We start from the raw sequence: 12,846 nt of genomic DNA on the forward strand, positions 1-12,846 counted from the left end.
TGAGCAGGTAGGATGTTAAGTAACCTATCCAAATCATAAAGCCAGAAACTCATTCAGTAAAAGCCAGGCAGATAACATTTTCATTTCAAATACAGTGTTCCATCTAGCTTACTTGAGAACCATATCAGCAAATTATAAAAAACGAGACTTAGAAATGTCTGGAATGTGATGGAAAAGGGAAAACTGACTCAGTGTGTACCCACAGTTTTTAATAATAATGGCACACGCAATACCATCTTGAGCATCCCGTGGTAAGTAGGCACGTTAGCTAAAATTACAAAGGTTTCAACAATTTCACATCCCAGAAGAAGAAACTTAGGTTCAGAAATGTGACAGCAGCCTAAGGTTAGCAAATGAAAGGGATCAGACTCGATTGCAGATCGGCTAAGATTTACAAAAAGAATGTACTCTTGGTTGGGGTCAGCAATATGGCTTGGTGGATGGAGATGCTTCATGCACAAGTCCTGGTAACCTGAGTTTGATCCCTGGAGCCGACATAAAGAGGCAACTGACTCCATCTGTTGATCATCACATGTGTACCACGGCACCCATGTTTGCACACACACATGCATACACACACACACACACACACACACACACACACACACACACACACACACACACCACGCGCGCATGCACACACACACACACTCCAACAACATATACTTTTCCCTACTCTCAACACAACGGTTTATTTGGAAAAAGAACATTACAAATGAAATTGATAGACATGGGCTAAAACCCATATAAAGAGAATTTAGGATAACTGTATAGAAAGACAGACTTGTATACCTTGTGTTGGGACATTCATGAAATCTTATTTCTAGGAGGCATTTTTCAGGCACACATTGCTATTTCCTTACATTGATAATTTTATGACCGAAAGTAATATAAAAACTTTCTTAGGCTTGAAGGTATCTGACTCAAAAAAATTTTTAAAAAGCCACAAAACTCCTAAAATTTCACAAATGTTGAAAATTTGTGTTTGCTTCATGGATATTTTTAAACATCAGCTTCTCAAAGGAGGATCTCAGTGTTTACTATGATATATTTACTTGCGGGATAGTGAATTATAATTCTAAACATATGACATAATAATTCTTGGTTAAAAAAATCAGTTTTAACCACTGTTCTGATCTCTCTCTCTCTCTCTCTCTCTCTCTCTCTCTCTCTCTCTCTCTCTCTCTACCTGTCTATCTATCTATCTATCTATCTGTCTGTCTGTCTGTCTGTCTGTCTATCATCTATCAGTCATCTATCTATCTATCTATCTATCTATCTATCTATCTATCTATCTATCCGTCCATCATCCATCTATCATCAACTTGACAGAAGCCAAAGTTATCTGAAAAGACTGAACCTACACTAAGAAAATGCTCCTACTAGATTGACCTATGTGCAAGCCTGTGGGGCGTTTTCTTAGTGACTGATATGGGAGAGCCTAACTCACTGTGGGTGGTGCCACCCCTGGGCATGTGGTCCTGGATGGTATAAGCAAGCAGGCTGAGCAAGCCATGAGGAACAAACCAATAAGCATCACTCTCCATGGCCTCTGCTTCTGTTCCTGACTCCAGGTTCCTGCCCTGACTTTCCTGAATGATGGATGCCAAGCTGTAAGATGAAAAAACCCTCTCCTCCACAAGTTGATTTTGGTCATGATGTTTCTAATCACAGCAATAGAAACCATAAGTAAGATAGCCACAAAAGAATTCTTCACTTGTGACTATGGATGTAACCTCAGTCTATACAACCTCTGCGCCTTGAGCTTTCTATGAACCCAACAATGTAGAAATTTATTTGTTTTATCATAGGTACCAGAAAACACTATGAGACAAATGCACATAGCATGAACTAATTCTCTACATACTAAGAACCCCTAAGAACTTTCTACAATGCAGGAGGATACTAGCCATATCTGTTTATCATCACTGGAGGTGTTAGCTTTTAAGAATGGTCCCAGCTGATCTCTATCCAAATTAATGATTCAGTAGTCAAGCAGATTATTAGACAAACTTATTCTTTTGCTGTTTATAAAACTGGGAATTTGACATGGTTTTATGCAGCTCACTCATTATCTACCCAGAATGCAATGCATAAAGCCCTAAACAGAGTGATTCTGTCAAAGCGCACACACACACACACACACACACACACACACACACACACACACACACACCACGCACGCACGCACACTCACACACACACACGCACACACACACATAGGCTAGCACTGAAAGGGTATTAGTAAGTAACAAATGCTGTCTAGGTTTGACTGCCTCCCCATGAAGCCCTGGTAATACTCCCAGTGCCTTCTCATGTCATTGTAAATGCTGCAAGATACACATGGAAGATGAAAAAAAGAAAGCTTTATTAGCTGATTTCCCCCTTTTCTTTATTTTCAGGCTAGTTCTAAAATGTAAGGGCAAGGAAATGGAACACAAAGAAAGCACTCGAATGAACTTCTGTCAACAACACCAGGAACTACCATGGAAAACTCTTTTCTGAGGTTTAACCAACACTGAGCTTTTCTATTTGGGGGGGATGACACAAAGTTGGGTTAAAAAAGTGCTTTCCAGGGACTGTGCTCAAATCTACTTTCGAAGGCAGAATACCATTTCCAGGAGAGAAGAGCTGGAGGCAGTGACGGGAGGGAAAGGGTCAAAAGCCTTGTGGGGCCTGTGGAACAGAGGTGGTACCCCCAATTTATTAAGTGGTGAGGCATAAACCAGCATTTGAAACTATTTGGAGGCTAGGTTTTAATGACTACAGGCTATGCACTTAAACTTAGTATAATTTCTTTAAAAAACAAACAAACAAACAAACAAAACCCAAGCTATTAGGTTTGAAAAGAAAAAGAAAAGCCAAAGAATGAAATTCCAATTTACATGCACAACTGGAAAACAAACACTTGAAGAGCTTGCTTTATAATATGAAAGTTGATATACGCTAGAGAAAAACTGTGTTCTCATCACTAAATAGTTATGAAGCACTGCCATTGGCCTGGCCCGGTACTAATATCCAGAACTGCAGTGTGATGCGTGTGTGCTTGTTGAACAAAGTTTTGGGATGTCTTCTCACTTGGTTCTTCAAAACAACCCTCTGAGGGAGCTTCGTCTTGCATTCATGGAACTGGGGGCTGGCGACAATGGGTTGCTTGCCTTGATGAAGTGGTTATCTGAACCCAGGCAGACTAAGCTCATGACTCTGCCTACTTCTCCCGTCTCTGGCGCTATGGGTCGGAAGATAAATACGATATGCCTCTGACCCTCCAAGAGCTCATTTTTAGATACAAAGGGCATTACTGTTCAGAAATACTCACGTATACAATCAAATGTCCTTAAGACCTGGTCATTTAAAATATAATTTCATAATCATAAATCATAAATCATCTGCAAACAAGCACAGCAGGAACACCGAGACCAGCCTATGTTGAAGTGATGTCTACATGGAACTATTCTAGCCCGATTCCCCTTTTCTTCTCTGTCGAGCTTGTTGCTGACAGTTAATGCCTGTGTTTTCAAGCCTATAATAACTAGATGTACTTTGTCTCATTTTGACACACCAAATAGTATACATTCACTGCTGTCTGCATACCTGTCGTGGTGACAATTGGGTAACACAACACTGCCCCCACTGCTATACACCAATTCATACATTATGTATAAAGAGAGGTCCATTCAACTTATGGGTCTCGCCGGGCAGTGGTAGCACACATGTTTAATCCCAGCACTCGGGAAGCAGAGGCAGGTGGATATGTGTAAGTTCAAGGTCAGCCCGGTCTACAGAGTCAGTTCTACAGCCAAGGCTACACAGAGAAACCCTGTCTCCAAAAACAAAAACAAGCAAGCAAGCAAGCAAACAAACAAAAGCAAATGATGGGTTTGCTTTTCCGATTTCCCAGACTAAGCCACCTCCCATTTCCTTTGTTGGCCCTGACCTTCCAAGGACTTGACACAGGTTGGACTCACAGTACCATGAGAATACATTAGCAAAATGTTTGGAGGGGGAAAAAAAATCACACAATCCCAGAGACTCTGAATTGGAGCCCTGGGGATTAAATGGTCTACCCAAACAAAAGATAAACAAGCAAACAAGGGAACGGAAGTGTGTTTAAGCAGCCTTATCTCAGTGTGGTCCATTGATGTGTTCAAGCTCCATGTTCTGGGCAAAATTATTGAAATTGCAGTATAAATAATCACCTGGACTTCTTTTAGACACATGGTTAAGGTTGTCTTTGTGACATTTTTCCCCCATTAAATTTATTACATGCTTAGGGCATCTAAGCTTTGTAACATTTTTTTTTTTTTTTTTTTTTCAAGACAGGGTTTCTCTGTGTAGCTTTGCGCCTCTCCTGGAACTCACTTGGTAGCCCAAGCTGGCCTCGAACTCACAGAGATCCGCCTGGCTCTGCCTCCCGAGTGCTGGGATTAAAGGCGTGCGCCACCACCGCCCGGCAAGCTTTGTAACATTTTAGCAACCAAATAAAACCCTTTCAGCATCATAGGACAATCCCATGTTGCCTGAACTTAAAGAACCTAGTGTATTAGTAGATGTGGTGCAATTGTTGGAATTTAAATATGGACAGAAAGCCTTAGATCAAGTGTAATGTGCAGCTACTAATCAATGCTGAGGGAATGTTTACAATGGGTTTACTATAGAGCCCTGAAAAGAAACTTGCTATCTAAGTTGTACAAGCATATTGATTATGAGAACAGACAAGTACTTTGCTGTCCTGGCTGCCTTCAGCTCTTCCTGAGGCCAGTGTTTAGGACACTGAGAGGCCTTGAAAACCTTCTGTCGGCCACGATTACCAGGCTTCCTCCCATCATGCCTTGTACCAGAGCTGGCCTCTTGTTCCTGTTCCCATCTGGTGTAGGCGCTAACAGTGAAAGAGCCGAAGAGCGACACCACAAGAAGGCGGCAAACAGGGAGCCCAAAGGCTCCATCATCTACAAGCTCAATCATCGGTCCCTGGGTGATAGAGCTGGCTAGAATAACATAGGGTTGTATGTCTTACAGTTATTATTTGCATTATTTACATTATTGTGCATGGCACTCATAGACGAGGTTTCCACGGGGTCCTTAAGTATGAGGAAATGAAGCAATGTGTAAAAAAGGAATTTAGATCCTGGAATTCAGAGGCCCTTATTTCAGGCTGGAGTGCACAGGGGAGGCTTGATGTGATGGCATAAAGTGTTGGATTTTTTTTTTTATGTAAAATATTGAGGGGTTTAGAATGAAGAGCTTCTGACTTAGGGAAAAAGGGAATTTCAAAACAGACTCCACCCTTAAAAAGTAGAACAAAAGTATTATCTTGCAATGTAAAAAAAAAAAAGAGGAGTTATTCTTATTTGTCTAGCAGAAGTGTCATGGCTGGGCAAGGTGGCATATGCCTTCCACCCTGGCATTTGGGAAGCAAAGGCAGGCAGGTCTCCTTGAGTTTCGGGCCAGCCAGAGCTACATAGTGAGATATCTCAAAAAGGAAAAAAAAAAAAAAAGTGGCATGTCAATGCTATTTATACACTACCAAGCTTCCACTCTTTGGGGACTATTTACAAGAATCCACAAACACTGGAGCCTGAATAACTACAGGTAAATATGAGTGAGAGGGAATACGGAACATTTATTTCCAAAAAAAGACTTAACTGCATTTATACGAAAATAAATGCAGTCATTTGGATTAAATGTCATTAGATTAAACCGATAATGAGGTAACTGTCTAAACCAGGATTCCATGTACCTGATGATACTGTATAAGGACATAGATCACTTATGTTTCTGAACTGCCTCCTATCTATAATTCACTAGTTAGCAGGCGCAGAAGAAAGTATGCCCTCCCTTGATTTAATAAGCTCATCAGGCACCATGACCCTGCCAAACACCCCTCAGAGAGGCCGAGGATGTAGTCATATTATCTGTATAATTGTGAATGGCTGGGGTCTAGGAAAAAGTGACTGTACCAAAAGTGTGCAGATGACCAAGAAAGGTTTGCAATTATCAGCCTCTTTCTTAAATAAACATCATTTAGCACAATAACCTAGGGTAATACTAACATTAAAACTAACCAAAAGAGATTAACTTTGAATGAAAATGTATCTGAGCTAATTCCAGTATTGCTCTATGGGACTTATTAATGTTTTCATAGTTAATCTTGCAATTTCAAATCTTCATTCTGAGAACTTCTTAAAAAGAAAAAAAAAGCTGCTTATTCCATCTTTTCCTCCGCCAAGTTCTGTTAAGGTTTGGACAGTTTGCCACCTTTATCAGAAAACATAATAAAAAGGTGCTTTTTTTAAAAAAGAAAATATTGTATATTGATTTTTAATGTACTCTATGCATCAGGACATGGGCATTTTAATTACTAAATATATAGAAAAATCTATTTGCTTTACTGATGGTGCTTTACGGTAATGAACTCAGACATAAAAAGTGGAACAGCTAGATTAAGTGGCACCCAAACACTTGTCCTGTCCCAAACACTGTCCATCCCAGTGAACGAACACCCATGTTGTCAGAAGGGCCATTCCGAAGCCACGGAGCATCACCTGGGCTTTCATACTTTATTATCAATTGCATTCTTATTCACTTCTCTACCACAAAAGAAAAATGATGACAGCTGAAACTACTAAAAATATTTGTTATTTTAAACAAAAATATTTCTCTTTCATGACTCACATTCTTTTTTGCCTACATTCTGTCCATCCTTATCAACTAATAGCATCTTTCCCTTGGTCTCCTTTCTAAACGTTAGACCCAACGTTAGTCTATACATAACCATGCTGTCACCTGTTTACATACACACATATGCATTACAGGCTAGGATCTGCATATGAGGGAGAACATGTGATTTTCTTCTGAGTTTGGGCCACCTCACTTAATATTATGCTTTATGAATCTTTCCACATTCCTGCAAATTCTATGATTTCATTTTTCTTTAAAACCGAATAGTATCCCATTGTGTATATGTAGCACATTTTCATTATCCACTCACCTGTTGATGGTCATCTAGGCTCGTCCCATCTCCTTGCTATTATAATTAGATGGTAATAAACATGCGGATGTGTAAATATCTCTATGGTAAGATATGGAATTTTCTTGTGCAATAGCTGGGTGGTGTGGAAGTTCTGCTGGTTTTTAAAGCATGTTATTGTTGCAAGTTTTTAAGGGAAAGTGGTCTTGCTTTTATAAATTCCACTTAGCTGGTATTTTTGATGTTATATCAAGGTCATTTCTTCCCCTATGGCCCCAGTAAAAACTTAAAATTATCTGTACTCTGCATTATTGTATATCTCTTCTTAAACACTGAAGTTATATTTCATTGTGAACAAGGCAAGTGCTAAGTTACAATAGGTACAAGTTTTTCAAAAGGGAACAAACATCTGGAAAGGAGAGAAACAGAAACAGAAACCCAATGCTTTGGTTTCAAGGAGATTTCCAGGTTCTTGTGCATGTGAATGCTTGAAGAAAACAGTTTCCAAGGGGTTGGAGAGATGGCTCAGTGGTTAAGAGCACTGACTGCTCTTCCAGAGGACTGGGGTTCAATTCCCAGCACCCACATGGCAGCTCACACCTGTAACTCCAGCTCCAGGGGACCCGACACCCATGGCAAACACCAATGCACATTAAAAAAAGAAGAAGAAAGAAAGAAAAAGAAAACAGTTTCCATCAGTCCAATGAGAGGCAAATTTATTCTGAGTTAGTGTCTCCTGCCTGTCAGCTCCAATCATCTCTTACATTCCGAGATTGCTACAGATCAGGAAAGACCTTGTCTATCTGGACTCTTCACGTGTGTGACTAACAAACGAAATTACATCACTTTCCTGTGTATCACAGACTCCTTACTATAAGCAAGTGCCGCTGGAAGGAGGTGAAGTGGAATTGTGTATTTTTAACTTAACATCCTGTACACACCCCATTGCCAAATTAAGAGTTTCAACAGCCAAGGAAACAGCTGGGCCTGTTAGCAGCTTTCTAATGACCATCTAAGCTCGGCATCTGGTCCTTGGGTCAACGTCTGGGTCAATTTCATGATCTCCAGAATAATTTTTTCCTTTTGAAAAAAAAAAAAGTATTCATTTGTATTATGGTGTATTTTCCTTTATTGAAATATTCTAAGAGCAAAACCCTTAAGGGCCTACTTGTCCTTGCCCACTTATTCCTGGTATCTGGCCTTTGCTGCTTTTCTCCCAGAAGCCCTGGTGGTCTTCCTAAGAAACATCTGAATGGCATGTTTCATGAGTGAAATGAACATCTTTGCTATCTCATGGCGCCCCCGAGCCTGAGCTCCATGTTCTCAGATGTTTGCCGAACATGTTCTGTCCCTATACCAATTACGTGATGAACTCCTTTTTGAGGCAAAAGGGAGAAATGCAGGTATTATCTGAACACAGAAGGTGGGGGAACTGACTGATGGAATGATATAGAGGTTCTGACAACATTCAAGTTTCTATAAGTACATATTAAGGTAAAAAGCATAAAAAAATACTTTTCAAATTCAGTAAGACACAATGTCAGAGAAAGAAAGCCTTTTAGTATCAATGTCAAATTTTCTCCTCGTATGAACAGACATAAAACTAACTTGAATATCACTAATAAGCAATTCATAAACTTGATAATATTCAACAGAGACACATCGTGGTAGTTTGAATGTAATTGGCACCCATAATCTCATAGGGAGTAGCACTGTTAGGAGGTGTGACTTTATTGGAGTGAGTATGGCCTTGGAGTATGGAGGAAGTGTGTCACTGTGGGGGCAGGCTTTGAGGTTTCCTATGCTCAGGATGGCACCTAGTGTCTCAGTTGACTTCCTGTTGCCTGCAAGATGTCGGACTCTCAGCTACCTCTCCAGCACCATGTCTGCCTGCATGCCGCCATGCTCCCCGTCATGATAATAATGGACTGAACCTCTGAACTGCACTCGAGCCATGCCAACGAAATGTTTTCCTTTTATAAGAGTTGTCATGGTGTCTCTTCACAGCCATAAACACCCTAACGGAGACACTTTGAAGACATGGTACCACCAAGAGAACGTGGTGAGTACAGTGTGTGGTTCTCACTTTACTTCATGCGTGACTACCAGTGGCTATGGATGATTAAAGTGCGGGGTGTGACTGACGTTAAAGGGAAAGCACATGCTTCACGATGGAGGGAAGCATAATCTGGGACAGTGACCAAGCATGCCGTGTTATGAGGTTTTTTTTTTTTTTTTTTTTTTGAGCCTTTGCACACATTTCCTCCTTTAACACACACAAGAATTCCTAGAATTCCTTTACCTTTGCCAGATGAGCATTGGGGCCCTGGGACAATCATGTCATTTGTTCAAGATGATACAGTTAGTTGGGGGTGGGTCAACACTTGGACCCAAACCACCTGAATCCTGATCCTTGGCTCTTACATACGAAGGAAATTTAGGTCCCATTCTTTCTCCTTTCTTTACCTCTCACCCCGGACATACACAGACAGAGACTGAAAATCCAGAAACTGAAACTCCTATCAAAGTGATAGACGTGAAGTCTAATCAAACCAGAGGAAAGACTAGACCAAAGGAGGCAGTGGACAGTAGAAGGATCCCTAAACATCTCTAGTTAGCCTGCTTGTAAGGATCCCTGGACCCACCAATCCCCTGTGCAGGATGCCAGATTCTCTTCAGATCTAAAGGTGAACCAGCTCTTGATTAAATATCCGACTACTGACCCCAGTTACACTAAATGCTCTTTTCCAGGTCACTCCCGTGGATCAGTATGATTAATAGGACAGGGTGTGTACCTGATGCCTCTTTTGTGAAGAGGCAGCTGAGGTGACTCCAGTACTTGCCATGGTTGGTGAGAAACCCAAGGAGGGAGTCCAGACTGAGAAGAAGGATCACATTAACTTGAAGGTGGTGGGCAGGATGGCTCTGTGATACAGTTTAAGATGAAGAAGCAAATGTCGCTAGTAAACTAACAAAAGCTGCTCGGAAACTATTGTGAATAACAGGCTTGTCAGAGGTAGATGAGATCCCAGTCTGATGAGCTACACCCGACGGCACAGACACACCTGCACGGTTGGAAGTGGAGGAGGAAGACATGATTGATGCGTTCCAGCAGCAGACAGGAGGTGTCTACTAGAAAGGGAGCCCGCTACTTTACCCCAGGGTTTTGTTGAATACATTCTCAATTAGAAAGTCTCAGTCTGGTTCTATCACATCCTAGTTTTCTCTGTTCTTTCATTTCCCCTTCCCCACTTCTTTATTAGACACATGCATATTGTGTTTTCTTTCTTTTCTCTCCTTCCTCCCTTTCTCTCTCCTCTCTTTCTCTCCTTCTCTCCTCTCCTCTCTTTCTCTCCTTCTCTCCTCTCCTCTCCTTCTCTCTCTGTCTCTCTCTTCTCTCTCTCTCTCTCTCTCTCTCTCTCTCTCTCTCTCTCTCTCTCTCTCTCTCTCTCTCTCTCTCTCGGTAACCGATATACTATTCTGGTCAGCATCACATGGAACTGGTCTGGGGAAGGCACTGGTTCTGAGGAAATACCCCCTTCCTCCTTTAGTGGCACGTTCACTCAGCTCTTATCTCAAAAATCCGGGAAGTTATTTTGTTCACGTTGATTTAATTTAAAAGCTCCATGACATAGACTCTCTGTATACTTTGTTCATTTGGAGAATTTCACTTATCATTGTGCAACCAAAGACAAGCTTGTAATTTGTAATATAGCTGCTCCATGTAGGGAAATTGTCTTGAGTAGGGGTAAATTACATTGGAAAAAAAATGAATCCTTAAAGCCCCTTTAAGTAGGTATCTTCTTGTTTACATAAACTTATTTTTTAAAAAAAAAATTTATAGGATATATTTTTTATTTTTATATTTAGCAAAAGAACTTTAAAATGAAACAACCTATAAGAATAAAGGGAACTAACTATTTGGCCTTTAAGCCAAATACCAAGTCAATCCAGTCAGTCCAAACATCTATCTACAACTCAAGGAAATCAGTGAATGTAACTGTTGGAAAGAATCGTACTTAGCATAAAGCACAAGCCCATTTCCTATGGAAAATGCAGTGATTTCTTCATCCATACAAACCTCCCGGCAAGGAATGCCACCGAGCAGAAGGCCTCGCTGGGACTGCCTGCGCAGTCGCCAACAGAAGCAAAGAGGAAACACGTTGTCTAGGGAAAATACACCATTTCCTTTACTTGCCTCTCCCAAATGGAGCTGCTCTTCTTCGGGGACCAAATCAGGAGCTTGCTACAATCACACACACACACACACACACACACACACACACACACACACACACACACACACACAGAGTTCCGTTTTCACAGCCAACAAAAAATTAGAAGCCGGGTGAGTCAGTGAGGGTCACACAGCTGTTCCCAGGAAGCCAGGGTCTCCACGGTTGATACTTCCCAAGCACTCTTACCCAGCCTGAAGATCATGTCTAGAATCCGGGTACCCTCCAATAAACCAGCACCCCTTAAGAAGAAAACTGTACACGCCCTGTAAGTGTTCTGTATTTGGTAGAAACAGTTGTGTGAGCCACCGAGGAAGTTGGTATGAACTGCAGGGCTCTGAAGCACTGGACTGGGCTGGAATCAACTCACCCACCAGTTCTGGGGCTGCAGACAAGATGGAGATCTATGGAGGACCTTAACTCGAGGACATTGGAGGGGCGGTTCTCAGCCTGTAGATCGCAACACCTTTAAGGGTCACATATCGGATTCCGGCCTATCAGATGGCTACGTTGTGATTCATAGCAGTAGCAAAATTGCAGTTATGAAGTAGCAATGAAAATAATTGTATGGTGTGTGTGTGGGGGGGTCACCACAACATGAGGAACTGTATTAAAGGGCCACAGCATTAGGAAGGTTGAGAACCACTGCATCCGAGGGTACCCCAAAGGTACCCTCTGCATTGGGTATGAAAAGCAGAGATTTATCTGGTCGAAGGTATTCGCCTGGTTGATTTTCTCTGTAACTGATTGCAACTTATTTCATTTTAGTCTTGCTAATCCTATGACTTCAAAGATCTCATCTGTTGACCATTCCGTTGCTTATTAGAAAAAGTATGCGGGTCTTTTGATTCATCAGTGGGAAGGGGTATCCTTTAGCATGCTTAGGAAAGAGCAGGTCTGTATTTAGTCTATGTGCACTAGAAGCTTAGCCAGCCCTGTGCTCACTAGAGTGGAACAGTAGTGGGACTTTTTGATTTCTAGAAGTAAGTTTGTGGTGCCTTCCCCATTACTGACCCATGAGTGTAGATAAGAGGCCCAAGACCATCAGATCATAGTGTGAGCTATCTGAGGACACTCACAGACATGACCAGATTTCCAACCTACCAAAGAACCTGAAGTTAAGAAGCCTTCCAATTCCAGGCCCCGAATGTTAGAGGTGTGTCTAAATGCTGGAGTCCTCTTAGCAGAGACTTTCTGCTCTGCCCTGTCCATACTCATGACCCAAAGAACAGGTAAGCATAATGAAATAGTGTTTATACATATCGGTGTAGTCCCAGAAAATTGATTAAGCAGCAATAGACAACCATATGTACAAGAGAGGAAATAAACCCACTGTTTGCAGAACCCACACCTGGAATACGATCCTTAGCTCTGCGGAACACATTTCAGAAGATTAAAAAAAAAAAATGTACTCAGAAACAAGTAACAAGAATGTTCCTTTATGCAGGATAAGGTAGGGGTGGAAGGGTTGGAGATAGTTAATTGTCCTCAAATATGTGAAGGCTTACTGTGAATGAAAGTGGGAAAAAAATGCTTTACATTTTTCAAAAGGTAGGCATAGAGATGGGGGTTGTTTCCAAAGTGGAGTGCAAGATTTTCTTTTTTTCTAAGTCCTGAGCATTTGTGGAAGGAAGAGGAGGC

The 12,846-nt window shown here is 41.4% G+C and overlaps 1 protein-coding gene and 1 pseudogene across 1 annotated transcript in view; one reads left to right on the forward strand and one right to left on the reverse strand.

Annotated features, from left to right (window-relative positions):
- The window catches only part of Hmga2 (high mobility group AT-hook 2), a 122,396-nt gene that overhangs the window by 93,811 nt on the left and 15,739 nt on the right, over positions 1 to 12,846 (reverse strand). The gene's annotated exons all lie outside the window — the stretch shown is intronic.
- On the forward strand, positions 9,815 to 10,106 carry LOC128120020 (small ubiquitin-related modifier 2-like; annotated as a pseudogene).

This window comes from Peromyscus californicus, unplaced genomic scaffold (genome assembly GCF_007827085.1).
Source record: "Peromyscus californicus insignis strain IS unplaced genomic scaffold, ASM782708v3 Scaffold_24__1_contigs__length_46423439, whole genome shotgun sequence".
Classification (NCBI taxonomy): domain Eukaryota; kingdom Metazoa; phylum Chordata; class Mammalia; order Rodentia; family Cricetidae; genus Peromyscus; species Peromyscus californicus.